This window comes from Leucoraja erinacea, chromosome 22 (genome assembly GCF_028641065.1).
Source record: "Leucoraja erinacea ecotype New England chromosome 22, Leri_hhj_1, whole genome shotgun sequence".
In the NCBI taxonomy this organism is placed as follows: Eukaryota; Metazoa; Chordata; class Chondrichthyes; order Rajiformes; family Rajidae; genus Leucoraja; species Leucoraja erinaceus.
Genome location: NC_073398.1, coordinates 12,772,545 through 12,782,439, shown reverse-complemented (window position 1 = coordinate 12,782,439; position 9,895 = coordinate 12,772,545).

The window sequence follows — 9,895 nt, the reverse complement described above, 5'->3', positions numbered from 1 at the left end:
TCTTCACTATCTACAATCCCTCCCACTTTAGTGCAACTGTCTTCTAAGAATAAGCCAGTTTTGAATCTATACAACAAAGTCATTATGAATCTTGTAAATCCTTTGTATGTTCAGGGAATGTGTTTTAACAGATTGTTTATTTTAAAAAGAATGTTTCTTCTTATCTTCAAAATGGTATTTAAATTCCAGAGAGCTTAGCAAGCATTCTCACATTAAGCCATGATTTTGTTTCTCAAATTCCAAACAATAACAAAGCATTATCACTGTATAGATCAACACGAGAAAGCAACAGTCAGCTGGCACCTGATACCAACCTGCTAAATCACAGCGCAAGTTTGATGTAGTAATTAATAAGATTATCCTCAGCAAGAACATTTTTGTCTCTCGGGCCAAAAGTTGTGGGTTCAGCCCCATTCCAAAGATTTTTCAAAATGGATGCTTTTTTAACATTTATTTTCCTGAATCAAGGTGTTGCTAGCAAGACTGGGATTTTCAGGCATCTCGTGTTTTACACGCATTTGATTTATGCCTTTTTGAAATAATACACTTGTTCATTTACCATCAAATTCTGATTTATGCGCTCATAATTAGTGAATAATGCACTCAAATTTACACCTGGCAACGTTGTCTCGTATACGTTTAATTTACTCGTTCTTGAATTAAGTGCTGCTGCTGCTGCCTCACAGCCCCGGTTTCAATCCGGACTTCAGGTGCTGTCTGTACGGAGTTTGTATTTTCGCCCTGTCATTGAGTGGGTTTCTTCTGGGTGCTCTGGTTTCCTCCCACATTTCAAAAACATGCAGGTTTGCAAGTTTGCTAAGTTAATAGGCTTCAAATATGCAAGTTGATACGCTTCTGTAAATCACCCCTAGTATATAAGATGTGAAAGTGGGATGACATGGAACTAGTGAATGGGTGATCAATTCTTCGGTGCAGCTCAAAAGTAAACTAAATGTAACCCCCGCATAAACCAAGAGGTGGTTCTATTAAGCATAACTAACTGCCTTCAAGATGGCACCATCTTTAACAGCTGCTCTGCTTCTGGTGTATAGAAATATGATAAGCTCATGATCAAGAAACAGTTCAGTTTAAATTGTGCAAAGACCATTCTCCTTCAGGCTTCGTCGGAGTATTGGTCCAAACAGCCGAATTCCAGAGGTAGGATAACAGGGGCTGCTCTTGGCACCAAAGCAGCATTTGACAAAGTGCAGCATCAATGAGCACAGGTAAAACTGAAGATTATTGAAATCAAGGGGAAAACTCTCAAATGGTTTTTGACCTACTGCATTCTAGCAGTTGTTGGAAGTGAATCGTATCCCCACAACATCATTGGATGAGGTCCTCAGGCCCCACATCACTAATAGTCATTCTTCCATTATAAGACCAGAAAATAAGATGTTTGCTGATGATTGGATAGTATTTGATTATATTCAAGTTTCTACAGCCAATGAAGCAGTCAATGCCTACAAGCAGCAAGACTTCAATAAAATCAGACATGGGCTGCAAAGTTGAAGGTCAAATTCATACTATACAAATGACAGGACATGAGCATTCCAAACATAGGGAAACTTAATTACCTACATTTAATAATAAATGGCCATTGTCAAGTCACTCACTCTCACAATCCTGGGGATCCCTGTTGTCCTGTTACATGAATACTAAGGATACAAGAATAGGTCGAAGTGAGTCACAAGTAATTCCATTCTAGACACTCAAAGTATTTTGATCATCTAAAAACCGCAAATGAGAAGCGTGAGGAAATATATCCCACTTAATTAGATGAGTGCAACTTTCACGTATCTCAATCAGTCCACGAGTGGCACTGAATCCACCATTTTTAGGCTCCACCATTTTAGCAAAGTCACTGAGGGGATTTATACGACTAGCCTGGTCCATCAGAACCTATTGGAGGTTATAGTGTTTAATAGCTTGATGGCTGTAGGGAAGAAGCTGTTCCTGAACCTGGACATTACAGTTTTCAGGCTCCTGTACCTTTTTCCCCCGATGGCAGGGGTGAAATGAGTGTGTGGCTAGGGTGGTGCGAGTCACTGGTCTTTCATCACTGTTGGGTCTAATTGGTTGCAAATCAAAAAGGTGGCTTGCCACCCACCACTTCCAGGACATTAATAATTGCCTGCCTTGGCAACATTCCAAAACATATTTAAATAAAAGATTCTGCATGGCTTGTTGAGTATTTCTGGCATTTTGCTTTTGTCTAATTTCCAGCATTTACGGTTTGTTTTGGTTTAGAGACAACATGGAAACAGCCCTTCAGCCCAGCGAGTCCATGCAGATCATTGATCACTCATTCACACTAGTTCTATCTTATCCCACTTTCACATCTTCTCCCTAAACATTAGGGGCAATTAAAAAAAACAAACAATTAACCTATAAACTCGTACATCTTTTGGATGTGGGAGGACATCAGAGCACCTGATGGAAACCCACTTCATCACAGGAAGAACATACAAACACCACACAAACAGCACCTAAGGTCAGGATCAAACCCAAGTCTCTGGTGCTGTAAGGCAGCAGCTCTACTAGCCGAGTCACACGAGATATTATATGATTAATCAGAATCTGACTAAAATTTGTCCAGATTCAATTCATTGTAAAATATGCATCAGTATATGTTGCAATGAATGAAAAGAGTTGGCAAGGATTCAAAACCATTGTAGCCCAGACCTGGTTGAAGGATACAGAGAATATAGGGGCTGAATGTTCCTGCTAAGAAAAGGTAGGCAAAGCACAAATAAGTTGTCAACAGGCTTTTGTTTTGAAATGTTCATGTCCTGTCATAAGTGCGGTATGAAAACACACCCGTCAATTAAAGCACTTAAGGAATTTAATTTATATTATACGTTGCATCGGCATTTTCTCCAGGCATTGTTTTCAAAATTGCCACATCTGTTTCTTTCTAATAATTTAAATATTATACACCGTGGAAAGATAGGTAGCCTTTCATCAGGAGAGCTGAGAAAGCACAAGATGCTTGGAATGAGGAAACCCAGCGGAACTATCAACAAACCTAGGCTCCCTATATGGCGTGGCATTGTGCATTGTGCTACGAGTGTGATCACGTGCACCAGAAAATCATTTCAACAATTTAACAGCCTTTTGGAACTCATACACAAGTCAGACCTGAATTGTACAATGTTGGACTTTCTATTCCTCTCTGTTTTCTTTCTTTTATTCACTGTTTGGCTACACTAGTTTGGTAATCTAGGGGTTCTATCTTTGCACATCTCACTTTTTCCTCTTTCTTGCTTTTTCTCCTTTCTTTTCTTCTAATTCAAAGCAAAAAGGTTAAAATTGAAGCTGTACAATAACTGTATAATTTTATATGCCGTTGGGAAAAAAAAGTATCATAGGGACATAAACATTGACTACACACAGAAATATCAACCATACCTAAATTACACATCCACAAGACAATGAAAAGAAACAGAATAGGCAAGTTCATGATTGTGGAAGATGTGGACCAGGGTGTTCTGTTGCCAAGTTGGGCTTAGTGTTATGCAGGTTGGTTCAATGATCTGCAGGTTGTAGGAAAGTAGCTGTTCCTGAGCATGGTGGTGTGTGACCTCAGGCTTCTGTGCCTCCTAGCTGATGATAGCAGCAAGAAGAGGACATGGCACGGTAGGCGGCGCGGCTCTGGCCAGCAGCGGCCTCTGCAGCCTGTCCGCGTTTTTATTATTTTTTGTCTGTGTTTTTATGTAGTTTTTGTTATTTTTTGTTCTTTTATGTTGTGGTGTGTGTGTGGGGTGGCGGGGGGGGGAAACTTTTTGAATCTCTCCCTGCACTGGAGACCCGACCTTTTTCTCGTCGGGTCTCAGGTGTCGTTGAGGCCGCAACGAGGAGCGGCCTCCAACAGGAAGAAGCCGGGGACTCAGGTGCCGACTCACCGTTGCCGTCGCGGAGCTGGCCGAGTCCGGAGCGGGTGGAGCGGTGGAGGAGCGCTGCTGCTGCTGCTGCTGCTGCTGCTGCTGCTGCTGCTGCTACCAGAGAGTCGGAGGCTCCAGCGACGGGTCTGTGGACGACGGCGCCGGGAGCCCGCGGCTCCCTGGAGGGAGACCGCTTCTCAGGGCTCATGCAACGGCGACTTCTCCCGCCCGAGTTGCGGGGTCGAAGAGCTCCTGGAGCGGGGCCTACATCACTGCCCCGCGTGGCTGGAATGGCCGAGGACTCTGCGAGCGCACACCGGGGGCTCCAACACCAAGACCCGGTGTGCGACCTCGCATCACCCGGCGTGGCTTTAATGGCCGCGGGACAATCGCCATCGCCAGCCGGGGGCTATGACTTTGACTCTGACATCGGGGGGGGGGAGAGTGCAGTGGAGAGATAAGTTTTTTTGGCCTTCCATCACAGCTATGTGATGGATGTTTATGTTAAATGTAATTATGTTGTGTCTGGGGTCTATTTGTGCGTAATGTATGGCTGCAGAAACGGCATTTCGTTTGGACCTCCAGGGGTCCAAATGACAATTAAATTGACTCTTGACTCTTGGATGGTGTGGCTCCTTGACGCTAGATGCCTGCCTTCTTGAGGCAATGCTTTATGGAGATGCTTTTGAAGGCAAAGATGTGCTCATGAATGACTAGACATAGTTCACCCGTCTCTGCAACTCCTAGCACTTCTATACATTGGAATTGCCATACCAGACCATGATGCAACCTGTCAGGACACTTTCTACAGTACACCTGCAGAAGATTTTTTTTTAGGGAATTCAGTGACATGCGGAATCCTTTTAAGCTTCTAAGAAAGTAGACTGCTGGTGCCTTCTTCATGGTTACATCCTTGTGCTGAGCCCAGGACAGGTTATCTGAGGTTAACACTCACAAACATGATGCTGCTATCTCCCTCCTCTCCCGACTGACCAATGAAAACTATTGTGTGATGTCCCATTTCCATTTTTCAGAAGTAAATGATTTGTTCCTTGGTCTTGTTGACAAGGAGCGAGAGATTGGTGTTACGTCATGACTCAGGCAAGTGTTCTATCTCTTTCCTGTTCTCATTGCCAGCATTAATCTGGCCAGTAGAAGTGCAGAGAATAAACACAAAAAGCTGGAGTAACTCAGCGGGACAGGCAGCATCTCTGTAGAGAAGGAATGGGTCATTTCGGGTCAAGACCCTTCTTCAGACGGGTCTGAATCTGAGTATGAAGAAGGGTCTTGACCTTAAATTACCCATTCCGTCTCTCCAGAGATGCAGCCTAGCTCGCTGAGTTACTCCAACTTGTTGTGTTTATCTTCAGTTTAAACCAGCATCTGCAGTTCCTTCATACAGAGAATGCAGAGAAGATGATTGAGGGTGTTGTCAGGACTTGAGAGCCTGAGCGATAGAGAGACGTTGGGCAGGCTAGGACTTTATTCCTTGAAGCTCAGGAGGCAGAGTGTTGATCTTATAGAGGTGTATAAAATCATCATTGGGGAAAGATTTACTATGATGGAATGGGGACCCACAGTCCCGTTTATATCAACGGGTCGATGGTTGAAAGGGTCAAGAGCTTCAAATTCCTGGGCATGCACATCTCTGAAGATCTTTCCAGGTCCGAGAACACTGATGCAATTATTAAGAAAGCACATCAGCGCCTCTACTTCCTGAGAAGATTATGGAGAGTCGGTCTGTCAAGGAGGACTCTCTCTAACTCCTACAGGTGCACAGTAGAGAACACGCTGACCAGTTGAATTGTGGCTTGGTTTGGCAACTTGAGCGTCCAGGAGTGGAAAAGACTACAAAAAGTAGTAAACACTGCCCAGTCCATCATCGGCTCTGACCTCCCTTCCATCGAGGGGATCTATCGCAGTCACTGCCTCAAACAGGCTGGCAGTATCATCAAGGACCCACACCATCCTGGCCACACACTCATCTCCCCGCGACCTTCAGGTAGAAGGTACAGGAGCCTGAAGATTGCAAGATCAGGTTCAGGAATAGCTACTTCCCCACAGCCATCAGGCTATTAAACTTGGTTCGGACAAAACTCTGAACATTAATAGCCCTTTATCTGTTATTTGCTCTTTATCAGTTTATTTATTCATGTGCGTATATATTTATATAATGGTATATGGACACACTGACCTGTTCTGTAGTCATGCCTACTATGTTCTGTTGTGCTGAAGCAAAGCAAGAATTTCATTGTCCTATCAGGGTCACATGACAATAAACTCTCTTGAATCTTGAACCTGAGGCGCAACATTTTGACTCAGAAGATGCTGGGTATATGGAAAGAGCTGCCAGAGGAGATAGTTGAGGCAGATGCGATAACAACATTTAAAAGACACTTGGACGGGTACATGGAGAGGGAAGGATTCGAGGGTTATGGTCAATGAGATAAAGATGTTGTTACCGATTCACACTGCAAGAGATCTGCCACTGAGGAAGTCAAGGATCCAATTGTAAAGGGAGGTTCAGAAGCCCAGGTCTTGGAGCTTGCTGGTGAGTTTGGAAGAGATGATATCCAAGCTTTGTTCAATGGAGAACATAAAATATCTTTCCTATAACAGGGTGACCAAAACTGAACATCTTATATACTTAAAACTCTGATCTTAGATGTGTGTGTGTGTATATAATCACATCTGCTCGCAAAAACGGCGCCATAACGGTAGAATTTTTACATATTCCAATAGAGATTTATCACGTGGACTCCGAAATTGCCTCATCTGAAAAATTCATGCATTATTTCTCGAGTTTTTAATCAAAATGTTCAAAAGTCTGAAATAACTTTGAAAATAAAACTGCTGGCATTGGCTGATGACATCACAATGGCTGCACGCTAGGTTCACATGCTGCGAAAGACGTAGCCCGGTTGTGCCGCTCGCAAGCCCAGCCCGGTGTGCACAAATCTGAAAGACCTTTGAAAAAAATCCTTCTGACTTCTTGCCTCCCTCACGCTCCCTCTCGCCACCCCCCCCCCCCCCCCCCTCTTCATCCTCCTCTCTCTCTCTACCCCCCCCCCCCCCCCCCCTCTCTCACCACCCCTCTCTCCCCCCCTCCCCTCCTCATTGGGGGGGTCGGTTAATGTGTGTGAGTGATGCCGCAGGCTGCACCCTCCCCCCCCGCAGCCTCGCGTTTAGGGGACGGGTCCCATTTGGTCTAGTAACATTCTAAATGTTGCCTCGGCAATGTCTTGTAAAACTGTAACATGACCTCTCAACTTCTATCCTCAATACTGAATGAAAAGAGCCTTCCAGGTATCAAAACCATTTAAAATGCAGGCAAAATACCAGCTATTTATATTTGCAGCCTTCAAGCAGCAACTTCAATACTATCTATATTCACTTGAGGACTACCTCTGTGACATTCAAGCCAGTTTTTACACAATGGCAGTAATATTTTAGGGTGAAGATAGGGGAATTAGCTGAAGAGTTCAGCAATTTCCATATTCTAGGTATGTTACAAAACCTACCTGAATCGTGGCTGAGCATCTGCCCCACCCCTTGTGTGTGATTTTGGAGCTGTTTGGAGGGGGCGGGTTTAAAACCCGATTTTTACTAGGCTGTTCCAATCGCAGATGTTCAGCCTAGTAAATCATTAACGGAGAATCGCTGCAAGACCCGGTCCCAAAAGCTATTATTAGTTTTATAGGCCCCGAATAGTAGATATAATAATTGTAAAAGCTCTCGTTCAGTTCGCAACCTCTCGCAGCCCCAGGGTTTTATAAAGCAAACAATTAAAGGTATGTACCTTATTTTTACATTAAATGGGGCATGTATATAACCCTATAATTAAAATTTTCTATAGCAAGTAGCTCATTTTGGGCTTTTTATATCCCGCAGTATTTTTCTCGGCATTTGAGGGCACAAATCCAGCGCGATTTGAACGTTCTAAACCAGCGCGTTCACAGAAACCCACTAGAAAACCGATTTAAATGGGCATTTATTTACAGCAATTGAACACTAAATTCTACCCTGCTTCCTGTAAGGACTCCATCCCCTACTCCCAATTCCTCCGTCTACGCCGCATCTGCTCCACGGATGAGGCGTTCCACACCAGGACATCTGAAATGTCCTCACTATTCAGGGAACGGGGGTTCCCCTCCTCCACCATAAATGAGGCCCGCACCAGGGTCTCTTCCATACCCCGCAACACTGCTCTCTCTCCCCATCCCCGCACTCGCAACAAGGGCCGAGTCCCCCTAGTCCTCACCTTTCACCCCACCAGCCGTCACATACAAAAAGTAATCCTCCGTCAGTTTCGCCACCTCCAACGTGACCCCACTACCCGCCACATCTTCCCATCTCCCCCCATATCTGCCTTCCGCAAAGACCGCTCCCTCCATAACTCCCTTGTCAATTCTTCCCTTCCCTCTCGGTCCACCCCCTCCCCGGGCACTTTCCCTTGCAACCGCAAGAGATGCAACACTTGTCCCTTTACCTCCCCCCTCGACTCCGTTCAAGGACCCAAGCAATCGTTCCAGGTGCGACAGAGGTTTACCTGCATCTCTTCCAACCTCATCTATTGCGTCCGCTGCTCTAGATGTCAGCAGATCTATATCGGTGAGACCAAGCGGAGGTTGGGCGATCGTTTCGCCGAACACCTCCGCTCGGTCCGCAATAACCAAGCTGACCTCCCGGTGGCTCAGCACTTCAACTCCCCCTCCCACTCCGCCTCCGACCTCTCTGTCCTGGGTCTCCTCCATGGCCACAGCGAGCAGCACCGGAAATTGGAGGAACAGCACCTCATATTCCGTTTGGGGAGTCTGCACCCCGGGGGCATGAACATCGAATTCTCCCAATTTTGTTAGTCCTTGCTGTCTCCTCCCCTTCCTCAGCCCCCCTGCTGTCTCCTCCCATCCCCCAGCCTTCTGGCTACTCCTCCTTTTCCCTTTCTTGTCCCCACCCACCCCCGCCCCCGATCAGTCTGAAGAAGGGTTTCGGCCCGAAACGTTGCCTATTTCCTTCGCTCCATAGATGCTGCTGCACCCGCTGAGTTTCTCCAGCTTTTTTGTGTAACCTTCGATTCTCCAGCATCTGCAGTTCCCTCTTAAACACTAAATTCCTTCCATTTGGCCTATAAATTAATGTAAATTAGATATTAAAATCATGTTATATTGTGAATTATTTGTGAATAATCTTTGGACACTTAGGCTATTTAAAAATGTTAATCTTTCCTTAAGAAATGAGCCTTTGATTATCCAAGATCACAGCTTTTTTGTAATGTCCATTGAAAATCAATAGGGAACAAGATGTTAATTTCCGAGTATGAAAATGGCCATAACTTTTTTAATACTTGAGATATGAAAGTGAATTTGGTGTCAAATTAAACTTATTGTTATGCTTTATCTGATGGGATAAATTGCAGACTTGATTTTTAAAATCTCAAAATTTTGTAACATTGCTACATATTCCACATTAAAAGAGGGCATTTGTCTGGCAGCTCTTAGCAAATAATATATTTGATAGAACATTTCAGATGTGTTGGGTTAGATAAGATCTTTCTGCCCTTTGTAGATAGTCAGAACATTTATCCCAGAATGGAAAGATTTAAAGGGCATAGCTTTAATGTCAGAGGGCAAAAGTTTTAAGTACACATGTCAGGTGAGGTTATTTTTCACTCAGAGTGTGCATGCTTGCAGTTCGCTGCCACAGGTGGTGGTGGAAGCAGGTTCGTTAGTGGTGCTATGAAAGGCTTTTAGATAGGCACATGGATATGCAGGGAAGGAAAAATATGGAAAGAGTAGGGACAGAGGATATTAATTTAACATGGCATCATGCTTGGTGCATTTGTTGTGGGCTGAAGAGAATGTTCCTGTGTATTCAGTTCTAGCTCTATTTCTGTCCAAGACTGGAAAAAAAACCATTTGAAATTTTTAAGAAAATGGTATGAATGTGATGAATGAAATGCTCATCCTTGGTTCGATACTTTACAAGTTAAACCATCTTTACAGATAATAATT